The following is a 13,194-nucleotide window of genomic DNA, read 5'->3' on the forward strand; positions in this document are numbered from 1 at the left end:
GGGAGGCAGAGCTTGCAGTGAGCCAAGATCGCACCACTGCACTCCAGCCTGGGTGACAGAGCAAGACACTATCTCAAAAAAAAAAAAAAAAAAAAGTTCCTAATACTGAGAGAAAGACTACAAATGAAATTCACTGCCCTCAGCTTCTAGAGAAACCAAAAAACATAAAACCTTCTAATAACCAAAGAATCTTGCATCTTAAGCCCCAGAGTTTACTGAATTTGTCACAAAATACACACCTTGACCTTGTTCTATCCAAGGAGAGGGAACAGGAGAATGAAGGAAGATGATACTTGATCTCAAATACATTTGAATAAAGAGAAACACTGAAAATGGGATAAAGGATCCTAGACCCAGCAATGTACTTAAGCTCATTGTGCCTCAAATTTTTAATCAGTTTATACTCACATTTGCAACCTTCCTTTCAGGATCATCCTAGAATTGTGGATAGAAAGATAAATGAAAGAAACTTTGATAGGAATTATTAATATCTTCCTCGAAGTCACAGACCTTTGATTTTTCAAGGTAATAATCTGAAAATAGAAACTTGATGGGCCTGTGTAACAAAGGTTTTTTTTCTGCAACTAATGCCCATGTACACAGGTGCAACTGTATGTTGCTGAACCTGAGTCATCTACAACTGTGATTCTTTGACTCATAACTTTCTCTACACGCTAGCTCAACAAGAATTGCTGGTTTGCCATTTTCCTAGGAACCTAGTTTTGAAAAATCTCTCCTTAAAGAAGATAATCCTTCCCCTGTCTATGATATATGAACTATTTCCCTCTGTATTTCTCCTGATTCCTAGTAATTTACCTACTGTAGCTTCACTGAGTAGGAACTCAATAGAGATATTTTATTTGGTTTTTTGTTTTAATTTTTTTGAGACAGGGTCTCAGTCTCTTGCCCAGGCTAGAGTGCAGTGGTGTGATCACAGCTCATGGCAGCCTCAGCCTCCCAGGCTCAAGTGATCCTCCTGCCTCAGCCTCCCATGTAGCTAGGACCACAGGCACAAGCCACCACACCCAGCTAATTTTTGTACTTTTTGTAGAGACAGGGTTTTGCCATGTTGCCCAGGCTGGTCTTGAACTGGGCTCAAGCAATCCTCCCACTTTGGCCTCTGAAAGGGCAGGGATTACAGGCATGAGTCACTGTGCCTAGCCTTATTTTTTGGAGACAGGGTCTTGCTTTGTCCCTCAGGCTTAAGTGCAGTGATGGCTCAATGCAGCCTCAACCTCCTGGGCTCAAGCAGTCCTCAGCCTGCCATGTAGCTGGGATCACAGGTATGCACCACCACACCTAGCTAACTTTTTATAGAGACAGGGTCTCACTTTGTTGCCCAGGCTGGTCTTAAACTCATGGGCTCAAGTAGTCTGCTTGCCTCGGCCTCCCAAAGTGCTGGGATTACATGTTTGAGCCACTACACCCAGCCAAGAAGTTTTTCTCTCCTCAGAGAGCTCTGGTTGTTAGAAACTTCTACCTGAGAATAAGGAAACCTGTCTCTCTGTATCATGCAAATGGAATAAAATAGAAACACAACTCTTGTTTTCCAGTATAGAACCTCTAGCTGCTCAGGTGGACTGTCTGTCCTTCCCTGAAGTGCTGCACCCCTCTGTGTTGTTCATCAGGCCATGTGTCGTTATAATGGGCCTTTCTATTGGTAGATAAAAACTTCCCTCTCCTGTTCACTCAGCTGCTACCCAAGTACCCTGTGATACCAATCTTAATAGTAGAAGAACTTTCAAGTCTCCACTGCCTCCTTCCTATGTGCCTTACAGCCTGTGGTGGTTGCTGAAAAACTTTAATTGCAGTGTCAGTGTTCAGGGACAGTCCCAACTCTTCATGTGAGGATTGCAGAAATGGGCTTGGATCATATACAGACAGCGTCATGAGGCGTTACTGAAAAACAGCAAGTTCTGTCACAGAAGATGTCAACTAATATAGGCATTTTCTTTGCCATACTCCAAGAGGCAGGAGCTGATTCCTATATGGTTAGGATATAGCTGGCCAGTGGTCTCTTTAAAGGTAATTTCTGTCTGCCACATTTTAAATTACAGGTTTTTACATCAGGAAACTGTTGGGTCAGATTATTTGGTGCCTTGGAAAGGGCATTAGATGCATAGTGAGAAGACCCTGGTTTAATCTGACATTCCACCCACTAGCTGTAGAAGCTTTAGCAAGTTAATTAATCTCTGAGTCTGTATACCCATCTGCAAAATGAGGATAATGCTTATCTTATAGAATGTTGTGAAAGCAATGAAGATTGTGTGAAAGGGTTTCATAAACTGACAAGCACTGCACAAATGTAAGGTCTCCTAAGAAAAACCTCTTCAAAATTCAAAATCTATATGAACAAAGATACTTACTCATGTTAGGTGGAATGTTTTACAGCCATTAAAAATCACAAAAGAAAATGTATTGAAAAAATACAATTTAAAATGGTGAATTTGCAATTACAACAGTGTAAAAGCTGTGTACATAGACTAGAATATGGAAAAAAATGAATTACAGGGCAGTGGAATTGAGTGACTTTTTCTTTAAAGCCTCTTAGGTATATTAGGTGTACTCAGTTTAGTTCAATAAACTTTTATTGAGCTCTCACTCTCCCAAGCCCCATGCTAGATTCTGTGGGTGCTGAGACAAATAGGACATACTCCCTCATCTCAGGGGCTCCCATTCTGTACAGTCTTGTCAAAGTTTGTGTATATGAATCACTGGGGAGCATATTAAAAATTCACATTATCCTACTCCCACCAGAAACTACCACACCTCTCAACTTTTATCTCTTTTCCTCACACCATTTCTCCCCAGCACTTCTCCTATGTTTTCTTCTTTCTATGCAAGTGTTAATCTCCCACTCTGGTTCCTTCTATGCCTAGTACTGTATCAACATCCAGGTGCTTCCCCTTCCTTTCTCCACCCCATCCCCCAGCCAGATATGTCAATTGTATTGAAAACAACAACTTACATCTAGTTTACTAAGTACAAACTTGTGCTGGTTAATGTTTCTCAAAAAGTAGGAGTGGGCTGTTCGTTGATCAACATTGTTGATCAACAATCTTTTTTTTAAAAATCCGATACGGAAATTTTGGTGTCAAGTTTCACTATCATTTAGTTCTTGATTGATTTTCTTCTGATGGGTTAGTAGCCCTCGACAGAAAAGTTTAAAAGTCCTCTGCTCAGGTACCTGTCCTGCTGATAGAGCTGGGGTTACCCTGCACCCTGACTCAACATTGCTTGTCTCCACATGCCTGTAAATGGACTTGGGTGGCTTTCTCAGGCTACACACCTGTCACTTCTTAGTCACCCAGAATCAAAACATTAACAGCTCTGATCACATTGTCTAAACCTATGAGGCTTTATTTCAAGAGTGGTGACACTCCAAAATGCAGCTAGAATTTCCGCATTTTCACATGTTAGTGTTGAAATTATTTTTCAGGAAACCAAGGGTTGGACAATGGCTTCCAGACTTTCTCTTTATGCTCCTTCAGCACTTTATGCAAATACTGGTTGTCTTATGCTGCCATTTGTCTCTGCCAGAATGTAAGCTCCATGACAGCAGGGATAAGAATGTATTCATTTTTATATCTGCAGTGCCTTGGAAAGTGTCTGACACATACTGGGCACTCATTAAAAAACTGCCAAATGAATCATTAAGGTGACCAAAAACAGGGTGGGGGGGTATTTATGTGTCTGAAATAGCTTATGAATTTTTAAACTATCCCTTTCAGTACAAATCTGCGTGGAGCTGTTTCCTGAACACAGGACCAAAAGGCAGGAATCAGAAGTAATAATGAGTTTAGTTATCTGTCTGTTACTGAAGGTGACTTCTAGGGCATCCTCCTGGCATTGCTTCTGGAATACAGTGACTTAGACTTCTTCTGAAGAACATCTCTATGCTGTTCATCATATCGCCAGCACCTAGCCCTGTGCCTGTGCATAGCAAATGCTCAGTAAGTTTTGTTGAATGAATGTATTAAATTGAGAAGAAATTCAGAAACTAGTCCCAAATGAACTTAGTTGCTCAGATTTTCAGTTAGTGGTTTTCCCCACCTTGCTCTCTTAATCTAGACAATTTTACTGCCTCCAAATTGAAGGTAGCTATTATTCGTCATCTAATTTAACAAATGTTAACGTCTGTTCTGTGCCTATCTATGGGGTACCCAAAATTAAACCTAATCTCATGCAGTTTCAGTCCCCATACAGTTGGTGCATAATTCTCAGTGCTCCCACGGTCCTTTGAACATACCTCTTACAACATTGCCCAAATACTACTGGAGATAACTGCCTATTTCTCTCCCCAGAAAGACCCTGAAATTCTGAAGAACCTGGTCTTATGTTGGTATTCCTATGCTGAACTTGAAGTAGTAGGTTCTCAAGAAAATCCCTACTGATACTTGACTAACATATACACAAATAACCATTCCCTAGTAACATGTATTTGAATAGAAATATATTTTGTATTTGAATAGAAAGAAACATATGCTTTTCTAAGTATATTCCTAATTTAAAGGGATACTAGGTGAAAGAAACAAGACTGGTTTTTGTGTCTATTAAACACCTTCCAAGGTGTCTACTTAGTTATTAAACCTGTCCTTTTTCTGACAATTCCCCTACCCCTGTCCTGGCCAGTGGGTCCCTAGCAGACATTCTGGGGGCCAGAGCTTCCTTTGCTGATTGGTCTAGGGGTGGACACCTGATCGCAAATAGACCAGTTTCATTTTCTCTTGAGAAATTGGGGTTGAGGACACTAGAGAGTCTGGACTGGTTGCTTGAGTCAGGAACATATAAACTTAGGAGCCAGTGGGTAACCATGTACCCAGAGAGACAGAGAAAGCAGTCTTCAAAGAGAAAGAAATGAAGGCAAAATGTTCAGAGATGAGAGAGACATACAAAACAGATGCCTGGTTTTGCCATGTTGATTCCCTGGCTGCTACTCTTTCTGAGGCCAGATTATTCATCTTTTCCATGGGTTCCATGGGAGATAACTCACTTTCTTATCATCTCCATTTGATCTTGAGTGAGTTTGAAACGGGTATCTGCTTTGACAACTAAAAGAAGTCAAATTAATATACTGTGTGACTTATAGAAGGAATTCTCATTACTTTTTAAGTCTCATTACCTTATAATCACATCTACATATCCCAGAATATATGTCAATCAGGAATTACTTAGATGGGGAATTCCTGATAAAGTAAGATGCAGTAGGAGGGTAAGTGGCTTCTTTGCTTTTCAAATTTCTTAATAGTCTAAGTCACAAAAACAGAAAGCAAATAAATGGAGGCTTATTTACAGAGGGGATTGGACATGTCAGACCTTTTTTGGAACCACACAATTGGATTTAAAAGATTTTGAAGAACCAACACATTTGGCAGTTTCCCAAACCATCTATTTTTGAAGATTCTGCTTTCCAGAACTGTATTAAGAATGGCCCTTGTCATGGGCTTTAGCTGTGTTTTCGACTAGCCAAAACTAAAAACTGGAAGAGACTAAATAAGTATGTGTGCATGTAGAGCAGCCCAGGCCCTGCAAGTGGACTGACTATAAACAATGATGGTCAAATCTATGAAAATAAGATAAAGACCTTGCTCTTCAGAAACAGTGCTAGATGTGTTCAGTGCTTTGTATACCACACTCTTTCAGCCCTGGTATGCCACACCGTGAATTTAGTGTTCACTTAAAATAATCATTTTGAAAACATGCGTGGAAAATACAGAGGAACTGTGAACTGCTAAAATCCTTATCTGGTTCAGGAAAGTTTCAGAGGAAAATCTTGGGGCTTTTTCCTAGAATGTTATGAAAATACTAAGTTATACTGATTGCTGCCAACATATTTTCTAACTGTTCTAGGAAAAGAAAAAATAACAGTTTCCAGCTCTTACTCTTGGTTGACACTGGACCTTGGAGATGCTTGCAGGTAATTTGACTGCATCTACTTTCCTTTTTTGGTTTCCAGCTCTTACTCTTGGTTGACACTGGACCTTGGAAATGCTTGCAGGTAATTTGACTGCATCTACTTTCCTTTTTTGGTTAATTGTGTTAAATGTGCCTCATAACTTCTATTCCCAGTGAGGCTGTCATTTAGAAGGGGTGGGGGCTGAGGGGAAGCTGTTTTAATTCTGGCTTTTGTTTCAGTCACTAAATGTAATGCCACATGATTGTTGACCCAACAATAATCCAGTTAAAAAACAGTCTTCAGAGTTACTACATCATCAGAATTAACCCTGATTACATCAAATTATGTTGAAACAGACCACAGCTGTTTGCCCTGTTGAAGCAACTGCTTGAGAGCTCCTCCGGAAGATACATCTGGGTGTCACTAAGATACATTTTGGGTTTAATTTTGTTTCTCAACACAAATGTAGGAGGGAAACAAACCCTGTTCTGCTGGGGTGCTTGGTGGGAGCTGAAAACCTTGTGATTCTCCCACAGTCAAAAGTCATCTCAATTACCAAAGAGAAGGGAACCTGAGATCTTTTGTTTCAGTTTTCTATAGGAAGGATGTAAGAGGGAGGAAATTCAAATCTGTTAAGTATTGCTCATGCCAGCAAAAGGAAGTGGAACTGACTAGTGAGAAGGTGGTGGGATTTTCTTTGGTGGCTGTATGCAGTGGTGTCAACCCAGGAGAGTAGACTGTTCAATTGTGAAGAATTTTGCAAGATGGTTCTTAAAATATAATATCGTTAAAATTAAGTTGTAATGAAAAAATGGGAAATAAGCATTGGAAAAGATGTGGACAGATTGGAACCCTCATATATTGCTGATGGGAATGTAAAATAGTGTAGCCACTGTGGAAAAAAGTTCAGCAGTTCCTTAAAAAGTTAACCAGTGTCACCATATGACTCAGCATTTTCCTAGATAGATGACTCCTAGAGAGATACCTAGATTGAAAACATATGTCCACACAAAAACTTGTACAGGAATGATCGCAACAGCATTATTCATAATAGCCAAAAAGTGGAAACAACTGTAATGTTCATCAGTTGATGAATGGATAAAATGCGGCATATAAAGAACTGTTAAATGTTTCAACATGGATGAACCTTGAAAACATTATACAAAGCCAAAGAAGTTAGACACACGAGGTCACATATTGTACGAATATGGTTATTTGAAATGTCTAGAATTGGCAAATCCGTGGAGACAAAAAGTAGGTTAGCGGTTGCCAGAGGATGGGATTAGAGGAATGGAGAGTTAATGCTAACGGATATGGTGTTTCTTTTGGGGTAATGAAAATGTTCTGGAATTAGATAGCTGTGATGGTTGTCAAAGTTGATGAATATATTAGAAACCATGAATTATAAACTTTAACATGGTGATTTTTGTGATATGTGAATATCTTAATTAAAAAATTAAGTTATATAAACTTACAATTAAATAAGTTATATTTAAAAGAAAGGTAGTAACTACCCCAAACCTATCACTTGGCTAATTACTTTACATTTTACTATTATGTTCTTGGTGTTATTTATGTCTATTGTGTCTTTATGTTGGAAATACTAAATAATGGTGTATTACTGTGTATCTCTTAACTCTGTATTCGAGGACATTCACTTGATAGCTTAAAACTGGCCATGGCTGGCAGAGTATTTATGCCACAACAGTTGGTATATACTGTAAATCAAGGCACCCACCAACACCACCAGGGAGCCAATTTAAAAATATTTGCCAGCACATCACTGGCTGTATTGTCGGACAGTCATCTTGAGTAATTCTGGTAGAATTACATAGTTAGATGAGATGAAATCCTGAGGCCTCTAGGTCTCCAACAAAACAAAGACTAGCAAGCCTGCACAGTTACTATGCAATTCATCAGGTGCAGAAGGAAATGACATTTCTGGTCATCTGTTGAATAAAGTCACTTTGAATTCAGGGGACATGGTTTTCTCCAGCTTCACTAGTGTTGCATCTGGTATAAGGGGTTGAGTGCTAAAGCCCCTGTAGGATTGTCACAGTGAAGCCAGATAACAGAGTAACCACAAAGAGGTTTAATTCTGTAATCCCACAAAGGAGGACGTCTAAAGAGTGTACAACAGGTCAGAGTTTGGAAACCAAGGGTTGACAAAGTTGGCTCTCTGGAATCTGGGGGTAGCAGTTAAAAGGTTAAAGGAGTCATTGTTTTTTGAAACTATCCAAGAGTTACAGCCATTTCTTTTTTTTTTTTTTTTAAGAATTCGGGGAATCTTATTTTCTTACATGTTTCTGGAATTTTTCATTTTTTAAAAAATGTATTTTTAAGTTCCAGGGTACATGTGCAGGATGTGCATGTTTGTTATATAGGTAAATGTGTGCTATGGTGGTGTGGCGCACCTATCAACCCATGATCGAGGTATGAAGCTCAGCAAGCATTAGCTATTTTTCCTAATGCTCTCCCTCTCCCAACTCCCCCCAACCGCCCCGCACAGGTCCCAGTGTGTGTTTCTGTCCCTGTGTCCTTGTGTTCTCATTGTTCAGCTCCCACTTACAAGTGAGAACATGTGGTGTTTGGATTTCTGTTCCTGTGTTAGTTTGATGAGGATAATGCCTTCCAGCTCCATCCATGTCCCTGCAAAGGACATGATCTCGTTCCTTTTTATGGTGAGTTACAACCATTTTTAAAAGTGGAACTGCACAGGATTACCTCAACCTACTATGTTCTTCCAGCTAGGCCGTCCCTGTGGAGGACATGATCTCGTTCCTTTTTATGGTGAGTTACAACCATTTTTAAAAGTGGAACTGCACAGGATTACCTCAACCTACTATGTTCTTCCAGCTAGGCCGTCCCTGTGGGTTTAAACACAGTGTAAAGAAAGTGGATGTTAAGTGTTGTTACCACAAAAATGATAACTATATTAGGTAATACATTTGTTAGCTAGATTTAACCATCCCACCGTGTATTTTATATATTTGTATTTATATTTCAAAACATCATGTTGTACACAATAAACACATACGATGTTACTTGACAATTTTTATTAAAAAAAACTACTCCAGCCTCTTACAGGTACCTTCACAAACACTATTGTCTGGATCAGAGAGCTCTAGATGTTCCAGTGGTCTACAGCCCCCACCTGTCATTCTTTAAGGGTTGTTTCCTTCATTCTCACAATGAACATTTAATGAGTATCTATGCTGGTACCATGCTGGGAAGCTCTGGGAATACAAAAATGAGGAAGGGCCAGATGTGGTAGCTCATGCCTGTAATCCCAGCACTTTGGGACACCAAGGCAGGAAGATCACTTGAGCCCAGGAGTTCGAGACCACCCTGGGCAACATAGCAAGACATTGTCTCTAAAATAATAATAATAAAAAATAAGTGAGAAAAACACATTCATGTCTTCAAGGAACTCACAGTTCCTTGACAAGGAAATACTTGCAGTACAGTGTGATAATCCAGTTTATATAGATGCAGTGTGGATATCAAGAAAAGAGTGAACAACTTTGCTGGGGAATGGGGACAGTCAGTTTTAGGGAAAGAGGTCTTGACGTATGTTCAAGATCTAATTCAAGGTAGGAGTTCTCTCTGCAGAGCAAATAAAAGGAGCCAGCATGCAGAGTGTGGTTTGGAAGACTACAGCACTTTCTCAAGGATCTTGACAGTCTTTGTTCTTGGTAGATTATGATGACTGATTTACCAGTGTCAGCAGCAAAGTCCTGGGAGCCTAACTGCCACAGAGCCGTTACCACTGATTCTGGTTATTTTCAAAGGAGGAATTGGGAAAATAGGATTGCTCAAACTTTTCTCTAAGAAAGTTTTTTTTTCTTTTCTATTTATTTATTTATTTATTTATTTATATTTTTTGAGATGGAGTCTCACTCTTGTCACCCAGGCTGGAGTGCAATGGTGCAATCTCAGCTCATTGCAACCTCCACCTCCCAGGTTCTAGCAATTCTCCTGCCTCAGCCTTCCAAGCAGCTGGGATTACAGGTGTGTGCCACCACACCCAGCTAATTTTTGTATTTTTAATAGAATTGGGGTTTCACCATGTTGGCCAGGGTGGTCTCAAACTCCTGACCTCAAGTGATTCACCGGCCTCAGCGTCCCAAAGTGTTGGGATTGCAGGCGTGAGCCACCACGCCTGGCCAAAAGTTTATTTTCAAAATGTCTCCCACTGGGTATAGTGCCAAGTAACTCTCAGACTATTAGCCACAGACAGGGAGGAAACCCAATTAGGTCTTTAACCCCACCCCAATCCCACTTCTAGATCTCATCCTCAACCAGATGCCCAGAGTTGACTTGAGTAAGTTAGAGTAATTTGATACAGGGAACCATGTGGGCCTCAAGTAACTAGGGGTTAAAGAAGCACACACCTTAATATGCCTGAGAGATGAGTGTCCTGAAAGACACCAGCTGAGGTGGCTCAGCTGGTCACACTGACCTTGGTAAGCAGCACTCAGTTCTGAAATTAACCTGTCAACTAAATTGAAGGGGAGAAAAAGCAGAAGGGCTAGCACACAAACATCCATCCCCACCCCTAGTCCAATCACTGACGTCAGGCCTGGCGTGGGTGGTATTAATCACACCAGCTTGGTGTGCAGTTGAGGACAGCTCTCCTTCCAGCCCTTCAACCCCTTTCTGGGAGCATTCCACCAGCCATGCACCTGCCACTAGCCACAAACCCTCAACTCCCAGACACGCACGGATGCAGCGATGGACGTTGCTGACAACACTCAAAAGCCACAGTGCACCCTTTAGAACCCCAGGCTTTCTGGGGAGTGAGAGTAGCTAGGAGCGGGGACCAAAGTGGTACCCATGCTCTCCCAGTGTGCATTTCTCTAATCTCTGCAGTGCTCCCTCCTCATAAGATAGTCATTTCCTGAGAATTTAATGAGAATATAAGATTAATGACCCAAAGCACTCTTGGAGCCGGCCATTAATTCCCCCAGGAAATACCAGTGGTCTTTAAACAAAATTGCCTAAATTATGGGCTAGTGATGCATGTCTGCTCAGGGCTTGGGGGTGGGGGGATTGTCACCCCAACTGGTTCCGATAGATGGCGCTTATCTTCATGTAAATCATTGAAATGATTTGTTTTCCTTTTTTTTCCCAGCAAAAACCAGGGAGCATTTAAGCAGACACACACAGCAGGGAGTGGAGAGGACTTAGTAAAGGCCCAGACAGGAACCTTCTGTCCAAGGGCTGTTTCCAGGCCTGGCACGCCTCTCAGGCTCAAAAGACTGAACCACTCCAGGGTGCAGCCAGGGACTTCAGCAGCAGTCTTGCTTCCTATGAAGTCCAAGATAGGCACTGGCAGCAAGAGGAATGCAGGATGGAAATCCAGCTGAAGAGCACAGAAAAAAAGCCCCTTTCGGCCAGTCGCGGTGGCTCACGCCTGTAATCCCAGAACTTTCAGAGACCGAGGCGGGCGGATCACGAAGTTAGGAGATCGAGACCATCCTGGCTAACATGGTGAAACCCCATCTCTACTAAAAAAAAAAAAAAAAATACAAAACATTAGCTGGGCGTGGTGACTGACGGGTGCCTATAGTCCTAGCTACTAGGGAGGCTGAGGTAAGAGAATGGCTTGAACCCGGGAGGGAGAGCTGGCAGTGAGCCAAGATCGTGCGACGCACTCTAGCCTTCCTTTAATCTTTGGGGAAAGATGTTCAGAGAACCCTTCCCAAAGCTGATACGTGGTGACTATTGTATTCACATTTCAAGGTCCCTCCTGCCATTGGCCAAACAAGAAACATCAAACTTTTCCATTTCTACATGAAATTGTAAATAACACCATCTTTTCCTAAACAAACAAAATAAGACCTTAAAGAATTTCTGGCAGAATATTACCTAACCCCAAACTAACTTGCTAAACAGCCTTCCAGTCTGTGTATTGAATCATATTAACTATCAAAGGATATGTAAAAGACTACTCTTCTGAGGGAAGATAGGGCATACGTCTGCCTGACTTGCATCACAAACCTCAGCTGCAGCCAAACCATGCAGATTTCTTCGACTCTGCAATCCCTGGGACTTGGCATCATGACTCAGATGTGAATGAAGTCAGGATGGATTTATTTTGGTGGGGAGTCACCGCCTCCTGATTGATTTGGCAGACGTTAAGTATTGTGTGTCTTACAGGGATTTAAGGTACTTAAAGCCAGAAGTTAAAATGGCCATCATTCTGGTGGTGGCCCTTCATATGTGACTTAAGGATCCCCAAATTGGAAGGTTAAGGGAGCTGTGGTCCCAGCCTAACAGTCTGGCTTCACTTCCCATCCAGCAGCACAGTGAATATTGAAGAAAGTCAGCGAAATGTTAGATCCAGGGGACTGACTGCTAAAACTCCTAGGGTATCTAGAAGAGCTAAGTATGTGATAGCGGATTTGCTTTTCCAAACTGAAGAGGGTGAACTTCCCCCAACCCAATCAAGATCTGTTGGACCAAATGATGTCCAACTGCTTGAAACAACTCAGCTGCACAGAGGCAGAAATGAACAAAACAGCTTTAGTCTAAGATTGTGTGGGGCAGCGCAAGATGCTGCTTCTTCGATTCATCTGTCCACACAGCACGGTTCCCCATTGAATAAACAGGTTACTATCCACTTATCAGAGAAGTTAGGGAGGACCTGCCTTTTAATGCTGCTTGGAGAGACACTGTGTCAATGAGCGGGAACGTTGAGGAATTTGGACCCCAATTTCTCGTTCTTCTACACTTGACCTTGCCTTCCAATTCACTATGAAATATATTTACTAGATTTGCTTCTTCCATTCTACAAATCATGCGAATTTTCTATACTAAACTGTGTTTTCCTAGAGGCAATGTAGGAGGGACTCAGCTGGACTTTGTTTCCAGGCAATGAGAGGCTCCCAGGTCGATCCCATTAAGGCAGTGCCCTCATTTTGAATAGCAGATGACTGGGACCCCTCCTCCCCCACACACCTGAATTGGAAACTTGGCTAGGCTTTGTACAAGCCCTTGCCCTTAGGCAGTCCATAAAATGGGAACAATACTGAAGACAATCCTGTAAGCCAAAAGAGCAAAGGCTCCGGCGCGTAGTAGGTCTGTCTCCTCCTCCCGCCGAGGGGCGCCAGAGTTAAGGAACTTCTTGCTGGGAAGGGGTCCCTCCTTTCAGCAGGAACCTGACCCGCAGAATGGATCGGAAACGCGAGCAGCCCTCGGATCCCTTCCCCGTCGACGCTCGGTGAAAAATCGATCGACGACCGAGGGCGCGCAGTCCCTTCCCCGCACGCCCGCCAGCGCCAGGGGCGCGGCCG

At 41.9% G+C, this 13,194-nt stretch overlaps 1 protein-coding gene and 1 long non-coding RNA gene across 2 annotated transcripts in view; both read left to right on the top strand.

Moving 5' to 3' along the window:
• The first annotated feature begins 1,776 nt into the window (after nucleotides 1-1,776).
• LOC105509615 lies at nucleotides 1,777-7,366 on the top strand. Its single transcript, XR_001001460.1, has 4 exons — nucleotides 1,777-1,909; nucleotides 3,732-3,953; nucleotides 5,851-5,917; nucleotides 6,136-7,366. It is a non-coding gene; the product is annotated as an uncharacterized LOC105509615 (long non-coding RNA).
• Nucleotides 7,367-12,972: 5,606 nt separating this feature from the next.
• GAB2 (GRB2-associated binding protein 2) overlaps nucleotides 12,973-13,194 on the top strand; it is a 205,762-nt gene continuing 205,540 nt past the window's right edge. Inside the window, exon 1 of the mRNA XM_011938908.1 lies at nucleotides 12,973-13,084. The gene's annotated coding sequence lies outside the window, so the exon portion shown is untranslated. The remainder of the gene's footprint in view (nucleotides 13,085-13,194) is intronic.

This window comes from Colobus angolensis, unplaced genomic scaffold (genome assembly GCF_000951035.1).
Source record: "Colobus angolensis palliatus isolate OR3802 unplaced genomic scaffold, Cang.pa_1.0 Scaffold179, whole genome shotgun sequence".
Lineage (NCBI taxonomy): Eukaryota > Metazoa > Chordata > Mammalia > Primates > Cercopithecidae > Colobus > Colobus angolensis.